This window comes from Antechinus flavipes, chromosome 5, assembly GCF_016432865.1.
Source record: "Antechinus flavipes isolate AdamAnt ecotype Samford, QLD, Australia chromosome 5, AdamAnt_v2, whole genome shotgun sequence".
Lineage (NCBI taxonomy): Eukaryota > Metazoa > Chordata > Mammalia > Dasyuromorphia > Dasyuridae > Antechinus > Antechinus flavipes.
In genome coordinates, this window is record NC_067402.1 from 2,164,545 (window position 1) to 2,186,641 (window position 22,097).

Sequence of the window (22,097 nt, forward strand, 5' to 3'; positions counted from 1 at the left end):
GGAGCAGCCGGCAGAGACTCCCCAAATAGGGAACAAAGTCCTGAGACCCCTGTCTGTGGCCAGGCAGGGCAAAGGGAAGCCAGACAGGCTCAGCAATGCTGTCCCCCATTTCCCCAGCCCATCAGGGGTGCCCGGAGCACCCCTGGCTCGTTCCCATCGGGCCCCGGCTGCCTCCCCAGCTGCTCCCTCTACTCCAGCTGGGTCCCGGGCCCATGGACAGCATGTCCAACCTGAGGGCCCGGGCTCATAGCAATGGGCTTGTATTTCCTGTAGACCCCCCTGGAGGGTGTAAGGGACTGTCTCACTTTGCCTCTGCCCTCCTTGGGCCAACAGAGCCACAGAGACATCCCGAATATTCCCACGCTGACATATCAGGCTTTGTTTCAGCAGCTAAATTACATGAAAGAGTAAATCATAAGGAATAAACCCAAACTACACCTAGCATTAATCCGCTTTTCCAGAACGCATCCGGTGGGAGGCAGCGAGGTGTGCTTAGGGACTCGATCCCAGCGGATCACACCGACTGGGAGAGCCAGATTCACACTCCTCTGTGCTACAGCTGCTGGGTTCCTTTTCATCTCCTAATGACATGTCACTCTGGCCCCAAGACCTCCACCTCCGGGGCAGTGGCCAGGGAGCAGGCCCAGAAGCCAGAGGACCACGTCCCGTCTTTGGGACAGACTGCTGGGTGACCCTGGACAAGTCCCGGCACTCTCAGCCCAGGCTGCTTATGGGTAAGAGGAGAGGGAAGTTCTCCCCTGGGAGTCCCAATGCCCTGTGCATGCCCCCTAATTATCTTATCAAATCTTCCTGGATTTCACTTTTAGTCACGTCCCCTTTACATCAAGTGATTTCTTAAAAGATGGGTAGCTGCTAAATGGAGTCGTTTCTAACCTCCCCCCGATCCAGGTCCTGTGGACAAGGGGCAAATGGCTTCCTTCCAAGGGCTGGCGCCCCTCTTGGGGATGGAGCCCTTCAAAGGGCCAAATACGGACACAGGCTGAGACCTGGGCCCTTCCCCCTCAAGTTCCGGGTCATTTTCTCTGGGATGTCATGGAGGGCAGCCTTCGGACCCCCTGGAGCTTGGCAGAAAAGCCGCCTCCCTCCCTTCCCCAGTAATCAGTGTCTCGGCCTGGAAGGACAAGCTGGCCCCCGGGGCCGTTCTTGGGCCCTTCCCGCCCCTCTGCTGGCAGACAGCTCCCGAGCAGGCTCTGGCCTCGGGCCCCCCAGCAGGGCACCCTCTCGGGGCTGAGCTTGGGCCGCGGGGGGAGAGGGGGTGCTCCTGCCTGGCCAGGCTCCGAAGTCCCTATTGTCCTCTGTGCTAGCCGAGGGCTGTTTCTGGGAACAAAGACGCTGTGTGAAGCTGACACCGGATCAGCAGCAGCTGGGCGCTGGGTGAGACTCAGAGGGGCAAGACCCCGAGACCCCTGGGGAGCCTGGCCGAGGTTCTGGCCCTGAAGGCTCCTGGAGGCATCTGGTGGGGAAGCCCTGGTCCAGGCCCCCCTGCCTTCCCAGGAGGGGTCCCACCCTGTGGCCCCTTTACTCAGTGAACCAGCCTGATCTGAAATCTGGGGCCGGCTGACATCTTCAGAGCCCAATGGTCAGAGCAGGGCTCCAGCTCAGCCTCTTCCCAGCTCTGTGACTGTGGGCAAGTCACTGCCCCCCTCGGGCCCATTTCCTGGTAGGGCCAGACGGTCTCCAAGGGTCCCTTTAGCACCAATGATGGGATGGGGTGAATGGCCACACCCCCCAAGCCAAGTGGAAATGCTGGGAAGCCTGACCTTTCCCCTGGATCTTGGGACTGACCCCCTGAGTCCCGCCAAGGGCCAGAGAGCCCTCCATTGCCCCCGGTGGGCCAGAGGAAAACACTCCCATGATCCCAGGAGGGCCCCTCCCAGAGAAGGGCTCCAGGGGCCAGTGGCGGCCCCACACCCGCCACCCCCCCACGGGGCATTTCCTGAGCCCCCAGGTGCCCGATGCCGGCACACAAAAGGAACTGTTTCCTGCCTTGAAGGAGCTTGTGTGTGTGTGTGTGTGTGTGTGTGTGTGTGTGCACGTGTGTGTGTGTGCGTATGTGTGTGTGCACGTGCAAAAGCAGGACAGGGCTCACAAGTACCCACTTAATGTGCGCCTTAGCAACCCGAGCCCAAGCCTGGGAGGCTTCCATTCTGAGCCCAGGCCCGGAGGGGGATGTGGCTGCCGGTCCGGAAGGCGGAGCCAGGGACAGGGTGGCCGCAGGTGCCCGCTCGCTCCCTGCTCCCCGTCTCTCTGTCTGCCCCTCAGCCCCCTGGGTATCCTCCCAGCAGCTCGGCCCAGGGCCCGCCGCGGTCTCGGCTCTCTCCAAGGCCTGACAATGTCCTTCTGGCAGGATCGGCCTCAGAAGCTTAAAGTCTTCGAGGTCCGTGTGTGCACAGGTGCGGATTCACACAACTCACAGGCAGGCTGCGTCTCCTGTCCCAGAGCCTCCCCAAGGTTGGGCCCCCGGGCCCCCGCACGGGAACGGCCACAAGCCCCAGGGCTGGCCACTATGCTGTCTGGGCTGGACTTGGGGGGGAGAAGCGGGCCGGGGCCTCAAGACCTGCCCTCCGGGAGGGGATGCAAGACTCGGGCAAGCCGCTGGGCCTGGTTACCTCCGCTTCTCGCCTGTGAAAGCTCCAGAGGTACTTGGGAAGTGCTTACAGGAGTTGTCCATGGAAATGAAATATAATCCCCTTATAAATGGGGATTTCCCTTCCCTAAAACGTCCCCCAAGTACTTTATGATCAGTGCAGGTGTCCGCTCTAAAAAGCTCCCAAAGGGCTCTCCAGGCTCCCAAGCTCCCCTTGGGTCCTCCTCACAGATGACCTCCTACTCCCAAGCTCCCCTTGGGTCCTACTCCCAGATGACCTCCTACTCCCAAGCTCCCCTTGGGTCCTACTCCCAATGACCTCCTACTCCCAAGCTCCCCTTGGGTCCTACTCCCAATGACCTCCTTCCCCCAAGCTCCCCTTGGGCCCTTCTCCTCACAGATTGCCTCCTACCCCAAGCCTTGAGCTCTAACCCTAAATGGCAGTTGCCCAATCAGCCCCAGTGGATCCCCACAACCACAAGCTCCCATTTCAAACGACTCAGGCTTTTGCAGCCCTTCCAGACCTGACAATCCATCTTTCCAGTCATACAGACACACATGATGGGGGCCCCACGCGCTGTCTGAAACGTGTTGGATGTAACACGTGTATCTGTATACAGGATCCTCCACCTTCGCACAGGCCGGCCTTCTCCTGCCGCTGCCACAGCCCCCTTCCTCTGCTCTCCCACCTAGCGCAGGTGCCCCTGATGCTCCCCATTAGGCTCTGGGATCTGCTTGCGCTTGAGCCCTGCCCCCCTCCCCCAGGCCTCCAGTCGCCCCTGCAATTAATCCCCTTGCATTTAGGGATTTGTTTTGCCCAGTCCCCTACATACCCCGGCGTGTGTGTGTGTGTGTGTGTGTGTGTGTGTGTGTGTGTGTGTGCACGCACATGTGCCCGTTTTCCCCGCTCCAGAGAAGGGAAGCTTCTCCAAGGCAGGGATGCCTGTTTCTGGGTCTCCAGGGCTCAGCAGGATCCTGGTGGGTTGGTTGGTGGCTCTGGCCTGTATGCCCTGCTCTCTGAAGACGGCAGAATGCAAGCTCTGTGAGGGCAGGGACTGTCTACCTTTGGTCTTTGTATCCCCAGCTCTGAGCACTGCTGGGCACATAGTGGGTGCTTACCTACTGATTCCTCCCACTTGCCAGGGCTCCATCTATTCCCCATCGCCTGGGAGGGGAACAGAGGAGATACAAAGGAAATACGAGGCCTTTTATTTGGGTGGGGGATCTCAAGGGGTAATCGGGAAAGGCTTGCTGGGACGGAAAGGGAGCCGGGGATTCCAAGAGGCTGAAGTCAGCAGAAAGGACCTTGTTGGGCCAGACTGGGCAGAGGTAGAGATGGAAATGGAGGCTCATGGGGGAGGAACTCAGGGGCCAGAACTAGTGTGAATGAAGGGGAGACTGGAATGAGCTAGAACAGGCTGGAGCGGCCCCGAGTCACGCAGTAAAGGGCTTCACTCCCTAGCAGTTCCGGGTGCTGTCCTAAAGGCAGCGGGGACTGGGAGCTTCTGGAGGGGCTCAGATTCATCCTTGTGAGTCACTTTGGTGACTCGGGGCCCAGGCGGAAGTCTGAGGACCTGCCTGAGACTGGGCAGCTGTGGGCAGGTCAGCAAGTGACCAAGGACCTTGATGCCCGCTGCAGCTCCCTGGCCCCGGGCCCCGGCATTGTCCCCTTTCCTTGGAAAGCCATTTCTGGGGGTGGAGGTGGGATGTGCCTCCCTTGGAATTCTTGCTTTTTCCTTGGAGACTTGCCTCCTTTGGGAGCTCCCTAGTGGGGGCAGGTGCATCTTTGTCCCTTCCCTGCATGAAGGCCAATGCTTGGCATAGTGCCTGGCACATAGTAGGCACTTCCTTGATGCCAACTGACTGACTCGGTTCCCTTCCCCGAGAAGCCCTTTTCACCCCAACCCCTGCTGCTCTCCCCCCCTCCCCCCATACCCTGTATCTGTTCCCGGAGGAACCCATTGCTGATTGAGCGGGCTCCTGCCTCAGTTTATACCAGAGGTGGAACCAAGCTCCTTGAGGGGCAAGCACTTGTTCTTCAATTGGGAAACTTGGAGAAGTTGCTCTTTCCTCATGTCCTGTCTTTTCTGGGCCCCAAGGGCTGTGAAATCGGGCCTGAATCCTGACCACCCGGCAGAGCGGCCCCTTCCTGCCCCACCCACCATCCCGGAGTCTCTGGGCCCTGGGGCTGACCGGGGGCCACCAATCAGCAGCCGGCCTCCGGCCTCCCTTCTCCCTCCCTCCCTCCCTTCCTTCCTTCCTTCCCTGGGCTCTCCCCTCTGCCCGCACACACCTCGGGCCAAGGAGCTTTCCTTTTCCGGCCAGTCCCCCTGAGTCACTGGGCCCGGGTTCCACCTCTCCGAAGGACCCCCCCCCCCCAGGGTGACAGCTCAGTCCCTGAAGGGTTTGGAGAGCGAGGAGCCGGGCAGCCCCCTCCCCCACCCCAGGCTGAGGCAGTGAGGAGCCGGGCAGCCCCCTCCCCCACCCCGGCTGAGGCAGCGAGCTGGGCGGGCGGAGGGGGCCCGGGCGGGGCCCCAGCATCCTCGGCCGCCTCCCTCCCTCCGCCACGGCCGCGGCCTCCGTCCCTCCCCGGGATGCAGCTGGGCTGGGGGAGGGGGCCGGGAACAGGATGTGCGCGCTTTGGGGGAAGCCTGCGGGAGCCGCAAGGCCAGGCCCGCACCGGCAGCAGGGGAGCAGGGAGCCCGGCGGCTCGGCCCCATCAGGATGGCCGCCCCCCTCCTTCCCTCCCCCGCAGCAGAGATGTCCCTGGGCCCGTCCCGGCCGCCCGGGGACCTGCCAGGTGGCAGCAGGTGCGGCGCGATCACCCGGACGCGGCCGGGACGGCCTGAAGCGCCCCTTCCCCCCTTCCCCCCGCCTTCTTGTTCACCCCCCAGCCAGCCCGGAGGCTCCGCGATGAGCCCCTCCCCGCGCCCCGGCTCCCGACAGAGGAGCTGGGACAGACACCCACCGACCGCAGCGGCCCCCGGCGCCCCACCTGCCAGCAGCCGGCTCCGGATCTCCGCTCCCGGCCCAGCCCTCCCGCCCAGCCCGAGCCCCAGCGGGTACCTGGAGCCCCGTGGCCCGCTCTCCCGGGCGCCTGCCGGGCCTGCGGCCCTTGGTCCGTCCCGCTGGCGTCAGCACCGTCCGCCCGCAGGAGCAGCGGCCCTGGCAGCAGCGGGAGGAGGAGGGGGAGGAGGGAGAAGGAGGAGGAGGAGGGATGTGAGAGGCGCCGGGAGGGGTGGAGGGCCAGAGGGCCAGCCCGAGGCCGGGCCAGCACGGCCCCCCAAACCCTCCGGGCCAACCGGGTTAGGGAATCGCGGCGGGGGTGGAGGGAGAAAGGGGGGCCCTCACCTGCGCCTGGCGGGCGGGGCCACCAACGCTCGCTCACTGAAGACGCGCCCCAGCAACTGTTCCCCGGGAGTCCCCTAGGCCCCTCCCTCGGGCGGCCCCCTCCTCCCTCCCCCTTTTCTTTCCCCTCCACGGCCAGGTATTCCGGGCTGGGAGCTGCGTGCGTGTGTGCGTTGGTGCGTGTGTCTGCACTAGCGCATTGCCTGGCACACAGTAAGCGATTAATGACAATGCTCGTGGACTGCCCGGCTTGCGCTCCTGTGCCCTAGAGAGGGAGTGGACGGGCTCCTGCTGGGACTTCCGCGCCTGCGTGTGTGAGTGAGCGAGAGTGTGACACTGAGAGTGTGTGAGTGTGTGTGAGTGTGTGTGTACATGTTTGTGTGGGTGGGGAGGAGATACTTATCGCTCCATCCCCCTGCTCTTAACTCACGGAGCTCCTCTCTCACTTTTGATCATCGCCGTCTCTGGGCTCCCCCAAGCCAAACACCAAACAGGGACAGAAAAGTGTTCAGGCTCCCATCACCTTCTCTTTGATCCTCCTCCTCCTCTTTCTCCTTCTTCCTCCCCCCCCTTCCTCCCCTCTCTCCTCCTCTTTCTCCTTCCTCTTCCCCCCTTCCTCCTCCTCTTTCTCCTTCCTCTTCCCCCTCCTCCTCCCCCCTCCTCCTCTTCCTCTTCCCCCTTCCCCCTCCTCCTCTTCTTCCTCCTCTTTCTCCTTCCTCTTCCCCCTCCTCCTCCCCACCTCCCTTGATCCATTCACTGGGCCCAAAGGCTCTTGCTGAGAAGGAACGTTGGGGCTTCCGAGGTGAGGACAGCTGGGATCCCCTGGCTGGGGGCGGTGCTGCCTGCCAGTGCTTGAATCCAACAGCAGATTTGGAAGTGCCCACTGGGCGTTTGCCTTACAGGCCCGACCCCGACCCCTGCAGGGGCCCGGTTGGTCCCTGAGCTTGGCGCCCGGGGCCACTTTCTTGCTTGGTCATGGCCTCTAACTTCCAGCCTGGGAAGGAGGGCTCCCCTGTAGACCCAGGAAACTGAGGCCGAGAGAAGCGACTTCCCGAGGGTCCCAGAGCCAGGAAGAGGGAGTCAGCGTTCGGCCGAGCTTTCCTCCCGTCCGTGCAGCGGACTGCGGCCAGTCAGGGAAGGAACCGGTGGGGTAAACCTGGGGAATGACTGTCCCGAGAGCCGACTGCGGCCCTCCGGCACGGGGAGGCAGGAGCACTAGGCCCCGTTCCACCTGGCCCTGAGCTCATGGAGGTGGGTGAGGACCACGGGAGGAAGGAGGACACGGCGGTCCCTCTAGAAGAGCCTTGGGGTATCTTGGTTTCCCCCCGGATTTTCTCCCCTCTACAGCCAGGTCCGTCACCTTTGGGTGTCGTGGATCCTGCTGGCCGGGGGGTGACGCCGCTGCGCTCCTTCCACAACATGCTGCTCGTTGCCTCCATCCCAACCGAAGGAAACGAGGCGTCAGGGAGAGAAGGAAGGAGGTTTTTCTCCCTCTCAAGGCTCACGGCTTCCCCAAAATCTGCTCTGTGCCTCCTGGCCGCACAACCTCCTGCTCTGGACTCGCTGAGTTTTCAGGCAAGAGCAAGGGTGGTGAGCTCCAGGCGAGGGGGACGATAGTTCTCTTCCTGCCGGAGATCCCTTGGCCTTGCTCCCCTGCCCCCACCCCCAAGCTGAGTGGGACAGGTCGCTGGGCTCGGGCGGAGTCAGAGACCAGGACGTGTGCATGACCTAGAACCGGCCCACACAGGGTTAACCGTGGCAGGGGCCGGCTGCCCGGGAGGCTGAAACAAGAGGCCAGGGCAGTGCTGGAGCCTCCAGGGAGGCCAGCTTGGGTTTCAGAAGTGTGCTGAATCACCCCAAGGCCCGGGAATCAAGGAAGCGTGGGTGAACTGGGGGAGCAAGTTTGGTTTGGAGCTGCAGGGAGCACCAAGAGGTCATTTCTGCCAACTCTTTTCTTTTGTGGCTGCTACAACTGCAGAGTGAGCCTAGAGCCCAGAACATCTGACTGGGGTCCGGGGCTCTCCCGGGAGACCCCGACACTTCTGTTTCAAGCTCAGTTTGAACTAAGTCACAATACCCTGGCCTCAGTTTGCTCATCCCCAGCAATGGGATGGTTGAGCCAGGTGGGTAAGAAGATCACTCTTAGTGCTCACGTTCTGAGATTGTGTGACAACAGAAAGAGTCCTGGCTTAGGAGCCCACGGGCCCGGGCAGTCAATCCTGCCCATGTCAGTCACTGGTGTGTGACTTTGGGCCCTCTCCCTTCGGTGAATGGACTAGTATTCTTGGAGGCCCCTTCTGCTTCCAAAGCCAGGTTTCTGATTGGATCCTCAGCATCTGGCACATAGTAGGTGCTCACTTAGTCCCTGATGGAGCGACATAATGCCTGTCACCAATACTTTTGTGTGTGAGAGTCACCCACACAGAGACACACAGAATGTCAGAATAGTCTAACATATTCATTATGTTAGTGAGGAAACTGAGGTGAAGGCAGACTGTGGGGAAAGTTTCCAGCTTCATTATTTCCCTTTCTCCACAGGTGCTCAGGAGACTCCCTCGGCTAATGGGCGGCTCCTGTTGGTCTGCAGCCTCCACCTCAAGAACCTGGGGGGGGAGGGGAGAAGGACATTCCCCAATCTGGGGCAATCGAGAGGAACAGGGTCCCTGGTCGTGAGCCCTGTAACTCAGGGGCCCAACTGCGCCCCCACGGCTTCCGGAGCTCGCTGGGGTTAATCATTGCGGAGGGGCCGGGCCAAGTCATTACCGGGTCCACCTGTCGACTCCTGCTGTTTGCCGGACCTCACACAACCTGTTCCATTGTTTGCCCAGACCGCCCGCACTTCCTGCAGCGGGCAGAGCCAGGGAGGAGTCGAGCCTCCAGCTGCCACAGAGGGATCATTGAACTTTCACGGAGACGAGCTGCCGCTCTGATCAATTATTCAGAAAGCAGCCTCAGGTGGGGCTGGCGCAGGGGAGCCAGGCTCAGCAGCAGCCCCGGCACGGGCTCCCTCACGCAGCGCGGAGATGGCCGGGAGCCGTTGGGGTGAGCCCGGAAAGTCAGGACCTAGTTCACAAATATTTGCCCTTGGAGGAGAAGCGCCTTCCTGCCTCTCTCCAGTCAGTCGTGTCCCAGTCTCCATGGGTGTCAAAGGGACGCTGTCCAAAGGCGGGACCTGCTTGGGATGCCGCAGCCCCAGGAAACAGGCTCTCTGCCGGGCACTGGGCGCCTGGGAAGCCTTGACCAAGGGTACCGATGGCCTAGTATGCCATGGATTATTAAGGCTGACTCAGGAGCTGGCCGGCGGGCCCTCAGTCGTCACCTCCACTTTTGGGGAAAGTACTTAAGTGAAGAAACAAGCCTCATTGGGTTAGGGTTAGCTAGCATGCAAAGCCTCTGGGATGAGGTCATGTGGTACTTTTAAGAAAAAGCCTCAACTCCCTGTAAGGAAAGACTCCAGAGCTCCAGACCCTGGGCAGAGGACGTGACACACCTAGACAGGTTGGAAGAACTGAAGGAAGCCATCAGCTCCTTGAGCCACGCTGGGGTGGGTGACCTTCCATTCCCCTCCCCTAATTCAAGCCAATGACACAGTTCCTAAGCTCCCGCTCTGGGTAAAGCAGACAAAAAGAATCCAACAACCTTCCCTCAACAGAACAGAAACAAAGCCCTGTGCAGAGGGACTTACATTCTTGGGGAGGTATAGAGTGTATAGGGATAAGGAAAAACAAAGTGATTTGAGGTGAGAGGGAACGTTACTGATTGGGAAAACCTGAGAAGGCTTCATGGCAGAGGTGGTCTCCAAGCTGAAGTAAGTTAGGTAGACATTCTAGGAAACCAAGTCAGGGAGACTGCATTTTATCCTGGCTGTAATAAGGAGCCACTTAGATTTTTGAGGAGACGAATGTCATGGTTAAACCTGGGTATTCAAAAGATAATTTTGGCAAGAATGAGGAAAAAAGGTACTAAAAGGGAGAGACTGGAAATAGGACATAAGGTAGGACATTCAAAAAATCTGCCATGAAGTAAAAAGGGCCAGAACGAGCATATGACTGGGGTAGTGGAGGAGAGGGATATGGGCAATCTGGAGGAGTCAGAGGGATAGGACTTGGGAACCAACCAGATAGCAGGAATTAGGAAGAGAAGAGGATTAAGAAAAATTCCAGGACTGGGATGGTCTCGCTCTCAACCGAAGTAAGGAGGTTTGGAAAAAAGGAATACACAGGGGTATTTCTGTTTTGAATATGTGTAGCTTGAGAACATAATGAGCTGGCTATTTGGAGATCTGCCCTGGAGAATAGGCAATGTGGGACTAGAGTTCAGGAGTGAGACTAGGACTAGAAATTTAAATCAGAGTCTGTGTAGTGATAACTAATAAAAGAACCCATGATTAGTTGATCAGCAGAAAGAGTGGGGAGAATAAGGCTGCCATACTATGGGAGGGCCTACTTGAAACTAGATAGAATGAATTTTGTAGAGGGACCAGTGGTCTCTGTTTAGTGACTTTTGGCAAAAGTACAAGACTAGGATCTAAGAAAATGGATATTGAGGGTTAACTGGCATCAAGGATGGACAGGGTGTCAGTGATGGTGAGGGCAAGGGATTCCAGATATAAGGAAGTTCTATATGGTCAGAACAGGGGTGACAGACTCAAAGAGCAAAAAAGGGTGGAAGGACTAGAATTCATGATGATTAGGTTTAGAAAGGGAAAAAGACAGGTATTGCCAAATCAGAGTTTACATAGAAGGGGAATAGTTTGAGAGTGAAGGTGAAATAAAAATCATATTTGTGGTCAACTTGATATAGAGGCAGAAGTTGGGTTTGGGGCTTGGAGAACTTGAAGGTTATGATAATCAAAGGAATATCATCACGACTGCTAGTCATCCTTCCTGAAATCACCATCAGGTTGCTTTAAGATAAAATATTAGCTTTACAAAAGAAATGTGTGGAGAAAAGCAAACTTTCCAAATTATAGGGCCCCTGATAATCAGGAACTGGCCTCTTTGGAGTGCTGGCATAGGGACTGTAATGAATGAAGGTCTTTTCTCTGGAAAAAGAGTTCTCTGGGAAGGATGTCTGGGACATAGGGGGCTCCTCTGGGGAAATGGGAGGTTTGATACTTGCTGTGAGCCCCGCCTAGAGTATGGGACTCTGCTCAGTTCCTTGGGGAGTGGGACACACGGTGTATTCATTTCCTCTGACCTCTGTTCTAAGTTTCATTCTGTTTTCTTGATCCTGTGTTGAGCACTGGGGGTCATGTGCTTATAATGGGAATTGGGAGAAGGACACTGGTGCCGTCATTAGTGAAGCTCCCAGATCTTCTGGTGGGCTCCAAGAACCGGAGCAGAGAGAATTTTCTCCAAGAGCCCCTTTGAATCCCATGAGAACTAAGTCGCCAACACAAGGGTTATATCCGCTTTTACTGAAACAGCCATTTTTCAAATGCCAAACATTGAACTCTGAATGTCTAAAGAGTTGGAGTTTTCATAAATATGGGTTTGAGGTTTTTTCTTCCTGTCTGACACTTACCCTGCTCCCCTCTCCCAGTGCTTAGTGAGCTCTACCTCCTCCTCCCTCCCTCCCATTTATCTGTGTCCTGTGTTGTACCCTCTCCAGGGTAATGTAAGCACTTGGGATATAGGGACTGTTCTTTTGTTTCCTCAGCACTAAGGACAGCACCCGTGACCAGAATTTGCTTAATAAATGTTAAATTGACTTGCTGAGGTGTCTCAAACTCCTTGCTTACTTGTCTCCATTCCATCATTGCTCAAGGTGGAATTTTCTACTGTGCACAGAAGTGGGAAGTACTTTCAGCTCCCCAACTCCATTGTAATCGGAAAAGAGGTACTGGCTTTAAAGAGATCCCATCTATTCTGCTCATCCTTTAGGATGCCTGACTTTTGGCTTTGAAAAGTCTTGGGACAAGCCCCAATTAGAGGCTTATTATTAGTTTTCTCTGAAGCTTTTATTTCCACTCGCTTTGTTTCCTGGAAAAGTAGTGTCAGCTTTTTCTATATATTTACTTTGAGGTGACAATCTTTACTCAGGGTCTGCAGGGTGATTACTGCCTGAAAGTCTTCCAGGAGCCCAACGAGGCAGACAAAGTACCAACATATTAAAGTTCTCAATGGAAGATACGTTGGTATCTCATGCATCTTCCCTGGCCAAAGGCTGGGATTTTGAAGGGGGCCATTTCTCTCAGGAGTCCAGATGTCCTTCTCCGGGTCCCTTCGGATCCGATCTTGACATCTTTGTAGTTGCAGGTACATTTTCTTTTACTGTTTGAATAGAAAGGTATCAATGCTTTCACTCCATCCTCTTCCCATTTCTCAGTGACCCATGCCATTTTCATCAATGGAAAACCTATTGCCATTTTCCTAATTCATTTATTGAGAGGGCACTGAGAGCGCATTCAAGAGATGCACTGGGAACAGCCCTGCCCCCAGAATCAGTGAAACTGGAGGAGTCTGCTGACCTTCCTACTTGGGTAACCAACTGACTTAATGTCCCTGGTCTTTGTCTTTGTCTTATAGAAATGAAAGAATTGGACTCGATGGCTTCTCGGGACCCGTCAAGCCCCAGATCCAAGTATCCTATGAAGCAAATCATTGCAGCTAGAGAAGGAAGAGAAGTGGAAAGGGAATCACCCTGAAAAGGTGGGAGCAGAGCCCTAAATAATTACATTTCATGTTTCATACTCTACCAAAGTTTGATTTCCTGGAGTTGACTTGTGACAGTGAGGAGTTGTGGTGCCGTGTCTAAGCGAGCAGCTCAGGTCTCTGCTGATTCTATCCCTCTGAAGTGGCCACAGCAGGTACTACAGCCAGCTGTTGCCCATCCCAGGCCTGTAGGAGGGACCCATGAAAGAACAGTTTGGGAAGCGCACCATCTCGTGGCTTAACTCAGACATTACACAGAAGGAATTAAACGGGATTTTCACCAGGTTTGTGTTACACCTGCATACTGTCGCAAGTCGAGACTGATAAGTACTGGTGAGTGCAGAATTCCTAAATGTGGCCAAGGACCCTGCTGGGGAAAACATAAGAGGTACATGCTGGGGGATCTTGGGAGTTCTCTCTGACTCCATCCTCTCCTCACCTTCAATAGCCAATCAGCTGGACAATCTTTCACTTCATCCTTGCCTCTGACTTCTCTCTATTCACATCAACGTTGCCTTAGTTCAGACTTCCATATCTCTCACCTGGATTATTTCAATGGCCTCTTAACTGGTCTTCTTGCCTCAAGTCTTGAGTCACGCTATAGAGAGAGGAACTGTTCCTAGCTGCCAAAATGAGACTCCTTAAATGTCACTCTCCTACTCAGTCAACTTCAGATCAAAAGGCCCCCAGTATCTCCTTCCTAACTTGTCATACTGTCAAGGGCCCCATTGCCCCATGTACCCAGGCTCCAGCCCAGGTGCCATTTCCCACTTCTCATTTGCTCCCAATTTCCCAATCACATGTGCAATCATTGGTCAAATCCTGTTGCTTCAACCTTCGTGTTCTCTCTTGACTAGAACATCTGACCTCTGACATGACCAAGCCCTTATCCACTGCCATCTGGAACTCACCATATCCTTGGTGCTGCCCCACTACAGCCAGCTCCCAGTGATCTTCCCAAGATGTGTTCTGACCATGCCACTTTCCTTTCCAATAAAGTAGCCCAGTTACCTCTGGGATCAATCCTTTTTTTGAATCTTAAACCCTCCATAAGCTGCCTTTCTCCTCTGCTGCTCCCCCACGTATTCTGCACTGCACTCCAACTCCCACCTCAGTGTCTTTGTTCTGGGTAGCCCCCTGCCTGAGATTCTCTTCCTCCTCACTTCCGGGCTTCCTTCCTCTACTTTCTCCATGACGATGGCTTCCCTCCATCGATGGGCTCTGCTCTCTCCTGCACATCTCCTATTTGTAGGAGGTGGTTTGTATGCTGCTCTCCCATTAGACTAAGAGTTCCTGGCCAGCAGGGCTTATCTCCAGCACTTGGCACATTGCCCGGCATACAGAAAGCCCTGAATAGATGCTTGTTGCTTTGACTATTGCCTTTAAGCTCAGAAAAAAGCCTCCTTGTTTGGCTTGGAAAATGCTTCATGGTCTGAACCCAACTTCTTTCTCCAGCTCTTTATAGATGACTCCACTTCCCTCAATCTGCCATCTGGCCAAACTGGCCTTGTCCCTGCTCCTTCCAGACTGCACGCCATCTCCCACCCCTGGGAGTTCTTCCTTGCCTCTGTCTCAGAAAATCTGACTTTTTTCCAGATGTGACTCCAGCAGCATGGCAATGCTTACTCTGGGGCTACTCTCAGAAGCTCTGGTTCACACTGCCAGACTGAGAGTCCAGAATCTGGCTACTTCCCCTCCTCTCAGGGCTCCAGAAGTTAATCTGAGAGTTCATGGGAGGAGGCGTCCCAATGCTTCATTTCTAAAAGATAATTAAGTCTAACAAGGTAACTAGTGTCAACTGTCTGTCATAAAGGGAAGAATGCCATTGAGGTCTCATTGACCTAGTGTTGGAAACCTTGGAATGCTGAATAATTGCAGATTGTTCTATCAGGCTGTTAGTTGGTATAGGGCACAGAACACTGGGTTTGGAGTCAGGAAGACCCAAAGGGCAAATATCATCTTAGACACTTACTAGAGGTGTGACCCTAGGCAAGGAACTTCATGTGTGTCTGCCTTAGTTTCCTTTCCTATTAATATGAGGATAGTAAGAGCCCCTACCTCCCTGGGCTGTTATGAGTGACTGCTAAGCTAAGCAGCCATTCCATAAGACTCCTCATGCTCCAGCTACCCTCCCTCTTCAGTCCCCTGTAACTCCTCAGGGATTGACTTGGACCTCCCTACCCTTCCCAGCCACACATAGCTTCTTGACCTCTGAAGTCTCCTTCCTCAATGATTTACACACTTCCATTACATTATAAATCATCTATTCCAGTGGAAGGAATACTAGTGTGCCTCATCCATGTCCTTTGTGTAACTTTTCACTGAGACCATGGGACCATGTTTGCAGTTATCTGATAGGATGCCAGGAAGTGCAGGGAGGGGAAGGTCACTCTCCTTGTGCATTGATTAATAAGCTTTCTTCATTGCTGATCTGTATTTGCTCTGGAAACCTGGCCAGTTCCCTGAGTAAAACTCTGAGTAAAAGAATGAACCAATATTCTCCTTGTTGGGTCCCTTAAGACAGAGTCCTCTGCCCTGGAGGGCTGCTTTGTCTCAAGAGTTACATATTAAAAGAGACTACCTAGTGTACTGCATTCTTTATTCTTATCCCATAAAAACTCCTTGGTGGGAAAGGGACTTTGGGATCTTACTCAGGAAGTCCTTGCCTGGGACCCTTCCACCTGGAACCCTGAAGGCTGTGAGCAGGATTCCCCAGCCAAGAAACTCAGATGTTGGTGCTTCCCGGAGTGGTGATGCTGTATATTGTTTGTTTCTTATATTGCCTTTGTTATTATAATGATCCCTGCATTTGTTGGTTGTGTATTACTTTTATGTTAGGGCTCTTCTTCCTCTCTGTCTTGTTTGAATCAAAGTTCTGAGCAGTGAACTTGGACTCATCCCCTTTTAAGTCTATGCCTGTTGAATGAGAATTCTGAACCTAGATTAACCTTATACCCAGTGAGTGTGAACCCTTCAACTTCCTTGCCCTCCTCCATGATTCCCCTCACCTGCCTTACTGTGGCTACTGTCTCTGAGACTGAGGGACTTCCCTGGGGAGATTTTAACTCAAGGACATAACTCATCCTCTGGGCTCTGGTTTCTCAGGGTCTGCCGGTATCTTGCAGTACAGACTCTCTGGATCTACATTCAGATCTCCTGAAGATCTCACCAATCCCTTTCATAGACTAGAACTTCTAGGAGTGACCCAGGTATATACTAGAATGAGCCAATGAAATAAGTCAGAACTCAGTCCCATCAAGAAGGAGTACACAGGGGTCACCGGCACTTCCCAGGACATTTCTTGTGGCCATTAAAGTGAGTGGAAACATTATGTCAAGGAGACATCATCCATGTCTCATTCCCAGATCCCCATGGATTTTCCAGGTTACTCCTGCTCAGACTCCCTGCAAATATAGTTAGCCTGCTGAAGTCATTTCCATCAGTCAGTGCATCAATAAACATTTATTGAGCACCTATCATGTACCACTGTATTTAATGCTGGGAATACAAAAAAAGGAAAAAGTGTCTGGCTTCAAAAAAGGCCGGTGAGCTAGCACAATGGATAGGATACTGGCCTGCAGTCAGGAAGACTCATCTTCACGACAAAATCATAGCTCTGTGATCCTGGAAAAGTCACTTAACCTTGTTTGCCTCAGTTTCCTCAGTTGTAAAATGATCTGGAGAAGGAAATGGCAAGGTCCTCCAGGATCTTTTCTGAAAATGGTCTTTGAGGGGCTCACAGTGTGATGAGGAGACAGCATACAAGCAGTGATGACCACATGGGAGAAATGGGGGCCAGAGGAAAGGCACATATTAGGAGGAGGAGAGGCAAGTCTTCTTGCAGGACTAAGTAGGACCTCGGGGTCCCTCCACCAAAGAGTTAGTAACTATTGCCACATCCCTACCTATAGACACAGACCTAGTGAAGAAGCTACCCTGGTTGATCCTCCCTTTCACAGTTGGGAGAAGGTCTAGGAGTCCCTCTTCTCCTGTCCAAGAGCTGCTGCCATCCCAGCAACCCCCCAGAAACAGGTACAGTTGGGTGTGGCCCCACCTATGAGCCCCCAAACTCCTCAGCATCCCCCCAGGAGCAAGTGCAGCTGGGAGCAGCTCTCTGGAGATTTTCCATTAAGTTCCAGATCAGTTCTGTTGCTGATCAACTCCAGTTATTGACTTGGTTCATCTTAGCTCTGCTTCTGACAGCCAGCTTTCTTAAGTAGATCCGTTTTTCACTGTGTTCTGTAACATTCCCATCCCTTACCACTTTGTAATGTAAGCTTTCATTGTCAGATTTATTTTGGGGGCTTAGTTATTGCTTTTATGGTCCAAAGCCTGTAAAGATTTATAGGTAAGCTCTTTTTTGGTTAACCATTTTTTCCCTTTCCATAACATAGCTGCTGTAAAGTCCCAAATTGTTAAGACCAAATAATTTTTGTCCCTAATCCAATTCCTTAAAAGTGCTGGAGCTGCTGAGTCTATTGTTCTGACTTCTTAGTTCTTCCCATGTGACTGCTGTTTATTTTAAATAAAGCATTTCATGATTACACCTGGAATAGGGCAATTATTGAAGCCATCCCTTCCTTTCCTCAGTCTGCAACAAACAGCTTCCACTCTGGATATGTGTTTCTCAAGGAATTGTCCTCTCAGTGTTCTACTTACCCCTAGAAAGACCCAAATCTTTCCCAAAGAGGTTAGGATGGTCATTAGACTAAAGCGAGTTTGGAGAGTTGAGTCAGGGTGGAGAAGGAAAAACAAATCTCCCATATCCATGTTTGTCCAAGACTTTTGCTTTTCTCAAATTCCTTTTAGCTCTGAGGTTCTGTAATGATGTATGGGATAATGAACTCAAGTTTAAAAACCAGAGTGATATTTTTAAGCCCATTGGAATGGATTATACTAATGAGATCTGGATTCTAAATTGGCTTCTTCTATTTGAATTTTTTCTCTTTCTTCTTTTCTCTCTTAGGAGATAATGACTTTCCCCTCAATCTTAGTCTTCCATCAAAACGTGAATGACCACTTGACAGGGACACCACAGAAGGATTTTTTTCCAGGTCCAGATTGGATGATATGTCTCGGAATTTCTTCCAACTCTGACATTCTGGGATTTGAAATGCACCACTGAGCTGTTTGAAGGTCAAAAGACAAATGCGAATTAACAGCATTTATTAAGTGCTGACTGTATTCAAAGAGTTATCCTAAGCATAGAAAAAGATGTGGGAAGATAAATGAAATATGGACAGGAGATGATGAGCCAAACTCAAAATGCCTGTTTGATAGTTAACGGTGATTCCCTCAGTCTGTTCATTCCTTAGAAGTTTGTAGGGCACCCAGCCTGGCTAGCTGCTAAGGCTGAGCCGGAATGAGTGAGGGAGGCTGGGCCTAGGGTGGACACAAGAGGGCCTCGAAGATCCCTTTGTCTAGCAGTAGCTGCCTTCTAGTGGGTTCTCCTCCTTTGTCCAGGAACACTGGGATCTCCTTGTGGCCAGTAACACTTGAGTGCCTTCGGTGCTTTCACAGTGCCCATCATCAGATAGCAGGTTGTTGTTGTTGTTGTTTTAACAAGTATTGATGAAGTTGAATATTCAATAGAATGAAATGAAGTAGTTGAGTTGGCAATTCTCTCTGTCTGTCCCTCTGTTTCTCTGTATATGAACAGAAGATATTTATACATTAGAAGTGCAGGGGATGCTCCTCACTGGGGTTCAGTGTTTTCTTTGATATATCTCATCACCTCTGAACTGCCATAGTCTGCTGGCTGATCATCCTACCTCAAGGTTCTCCCTTCTTTAGGCCATCCTCCATTAATTCATCAAACTAAGCTTCCTAAATCACAAATCTGAGCACCCCACACTGTTCAGTCAGTTCTGATGGTTCCCTATCATCTCCAGGATCAACTATATAACCTTCTGTTTTGGTACTTAACTCCCTGTATGAGCGAGCTCTTTCCTAGCTGTGGCGAAACTGAGGCAGTTAATGACTACTAATCATCTTAATTTGACCCCACTCCTTTATTGCCCAGAGGAGGCTGGGTTAACCAGGGAAACAGAATCAGGCAATTAGCAGACAGACTGAGCATCCCTTGAACTGGGCATCCCAAGGTCCTTTGTTTGCTTGCTGAACTCAGAGTTCCCTCTGCTGTACTGGCTCAGACTAGCTCATGCTGACCCCCAATAAACCAAGGATCCCGTGGGGGTCGCAGGGGACCCCAATGGCCAGCCCTGATGAGGTCATGATGCAATTTAACCTCCCCTCTGGGATTTTTTGTCTCTCTAACCTCTTGCTGCTGTACCCCACCATGAGCTCAGTCCCGGCTGCAGATTCCCAGGCCAGCTTGAGAGGAGCAGTCTAATATTATTCTCTCTTTCTCACACCCAATTCTGAGGTTGACTTTTTCTGGTCTTTTTATACTTTACTCCATTCCCCACTCCCCCTCCACCTCATGCATCTGGACATCCAGTAACCCCGGCTGACTAGTTCCTTTCTTTGAATGTCCAGCTCTTACCTCAATGCCTAGCATACAATGGGCATTTCATAAGTACTTATTTGAGCAGATAAGTGGTGAAGTGAATAGAGCACTATTCCTGGAGTCAGGAGGACCTGAGTTCAAATCTTACCTGAGAAACTTACAAGCTGTGTGACCCTGGGCAAGCCACTTAGCCCTCTTTGTCTCAGTTTCTTCACTTGTACAATGAGCTGGAGAAGGAAATGGCAGCCCACCCCAGTATTGTAATGCCGGAGAAACTGAGGCAAGATAGAAATTAGAGAGTTTTTAATATTTTATTTGGATTTCTGAGAGGGAGAGATTTCCTGGGACCAAAAGATCCATTTTGGTCCCAGGGCTGATGTTTTAAAGCATTCAGCAGCAGCAGCAGCCTCGAATGTGAGATTCCAGTGAATCATACATGACCCCCAAAATCAGGAGATAAAGGCAAGGGGGTGGAGTCCAGGTAGGGACCATCAATTTGGTTCTGACAGGCTTGGGGTAGGACCATAAATCTGATAAACTGGAAGTGAAGGGAGTAGTTAGTTAGAGACAGGAAGTCTGGAATTTAGAGATAGGGGATGCCAGTTAGGTATCTGTATAGGGCATCTGGAGTCTTAGCTTTTGGAATGCCAGAGTGGCAAGATCTCCACAGCCCTAATTATCTCAGTCCTAAGGAACAGGAAGGGGGTTGCAACCAGGGGGACTGAGGCAGAACAATTCAAGGAACTGAGACAGGACAACTTAGGGAAACTGAGGGAGGACAATAAAAGGAAACTGTGACACAATAGTTTCTTTACCTCCCAAAACCCAAATGGTGTCAGGAAGAGTTGGACAAAACTCAAATGATTCAACATTAGCATTGTTTATTGACTAACTGACATATTCTCCATAATGAGGGTTGAGTCAATGGCACTAGAAAAGAGATCCTCTCCCATGTTTATCATGGGGGTTAGATTCCTGATTGGGCAATGTAATTAGTCTTGCTCTGGGAGAGTGAGTCTCAGTATTGCTACACTGATCTATAGTCCTTTGTAAAATGTAATTGATATTAATTGGTTAATGAATGTTATTTTAATAATAATACTAAATCTCCAATAATAATTGGAGATATTTTAACGAGTTGATTGATTTGGGGGCGTTCACATGGGCTGTGGGTTCATAAATGATTTTAGGGAAAACTACCCCCAACCTCTAGAGTTATACCCGAAAATCTGAGGAGGAGAGGAGTCATGCTGCCGTCTGGGGACCCAGCCTTCAAGTCTGCATGGAGTGCTCCAGAGATCTCTAGCCTCATCCTACAAGGTAGCATTTATTTTTCAAGAAACAGTCTCCCCACTCCTCTCCACCGAGAACAATGAAATTAGATCAATAGACTTCTGGGCAATGGGCTGTGATGTGCAGCTCATTTGGAAGAGAATGGGAAATACACATTTCCAAAGTTCTCCATTTCTCAACTCATTGACCATCAGTGTGATTGCTGATGAGACAGCCCTTTATTTGTGCATCTGAGAGGTCACTGATGGCCCCTTAGAGAGAAAGTCAGTCCGAAGGCCCATTAAACTGGGATGAATGACTGCACTGCAGGTGGGAACTGAGGAGCTTTAAATGGTCTTTAATGCTCTGTTTTTCAGCAGCAAATTTTAGTCAAACTCTTTTCCTATTGTTTCTCCAACTTAACTAAATGGGTTTTTGTTCCCGCAGTTCTGCATAATTCCTTGGTGTTTTGCTTTGAACAATGAATGTAATTCAATGCAAGGCAAAAACGAAAACAAACTCAAGGGCTAATAACACATCAACAAGAATTGAGCTGGTGATTTAGAGGAAACAATCTTTCCCAGGCAATTCCCACTGGCATCATGTTCCTCCATCTTGAGGAATAATAAGGGGGAGGGGTCCTGCCACTGTCTGCTTTCTCCTTTTATAGATCAGGACCCCTACCCAGGCCCCAGAAGGTTAAACGGCTTGCCTAGTGTCACGAGGAGACTCCTCGTGACATTCCAATGCAGGTGGTCTGACCCAAGTCTGATTGTCTGACCACAGCACCACACTGTCTCCTCGTTCTCCCCTCTTCTCTCTTTCCTTGTTCACTGAGGATAAGCAATTAACCAAACAAGAACTTAGTAAGCGCCTACTGTGTGCTAGACATTGTCCTTAGTTGGAGTGGGGAAGGTGACAGGTTCATATGTAAATGCAGATAGCAGAGATACCACGCGGCAGGAGGGGCGTTAGCAGATAGAATATGGGACTTGTGTGGTAGCTGAAAGGCATAGAGGTGTGTCATGGAAGAAGAGAAGCCATTTTGGCCCCTCAGAGTGAAGAAGGAGCCAGGAAAGAGAGACTGGGAAATCTGACAGGACAGTTTATATTTCATCCTGGATGAAGGGCAATAGAGAGCCATCGGGCTTTGCTGCAATCATCTAGGTAAAGGGTGATGAGGGCCTGAATAGGGTTGAAAGAAGGGCTCAGAGATGAGAGACATGAAGGCAAAAATGGCCAGATTTGCCAGCTGGAGATGGGGGGGGTGTTGGAGAATGAGGAGCCCAGGAAAATGCCTGGGAAAGAAGGCTAGCAGAGCAGCTATAGCAATAAAGATTGATGCGGGGCAGCCATTGTCCATTTATGATTTCGTATTTTTAACATTCTTTTCTTTTTATATTTTTCATTCTGAATCCCTCCCCCCATGCTTCCTCTCTAAGAGGCAAGCAATATAACAAACATACTTGTAAAAGCATACAAAATGTATTTCCATATTAACCATATTTTTAAAAAGCGGGGAAAGTAAAGAAAGTAAGAAAATTATGTTTCAATCTGTATTCAGAGTTTATCAGTTCTCTCTCTGGAGACAGGCAGAACTTTTTGTTTTTATCATAAGTGCATTGCAATTGTCCTGAATCAAGTCTTTCTCAGTTAATTGTCACTACAGCTTTGCTGTTATGGAGCACAATGCTCTCCCACTTCTTCTCACTTTATTTTGCACGAGTTCAGATAGGTCTTACCA

At 52.0% G+C, this 22,097-nt stretch overlaps 1 protein-coding gene and 1 long non-coding RNA gene across 3 annotated transcripts in view; one reads left to right on the forward strand and one right to left on the reverse strand.

Annotated features, from left to right (window-relative positions):
• Positions 1 to 6,067, reverse strand: part of ICA1 (islet cell autoantigen 1) — a 33,881-nt gene extending 27,814 nt beyond the window's left edge. The window contains exon 1 of one of the 2 annotated variants that reach the window (XM_052000446.1): positions 5,960 to 6,067. The gene's annotated coding sequence lies outside the window, so the exon portion shown is untranslated. Of the gene's footprint in view, positions 1 to 5,674; positions 5,936 to 5,959 lie in introns of those variants that run through there. The other variant, XM_052000445.1, reaches the window with a different exon arrangement.
• A 1,620-nt stretch (positions 6,068 to 7,687) lies between these two features.
• On the forward strand, positions 7,688 to 20,527 carry LOC127564638 (uncharacterized). The gene is made up of 3 exons (XR_007954322.1): positions 7,688 to 9,500; positions 12,487 to 12,609; positions 17,579 to 20,527. It is a non-coding gene; the product is annotated as an uncharacterized LOC127564638 (long non-coding RNA).
• Positions 20,528 to 22,097: the final 1,570 nt, after the last annotated feature.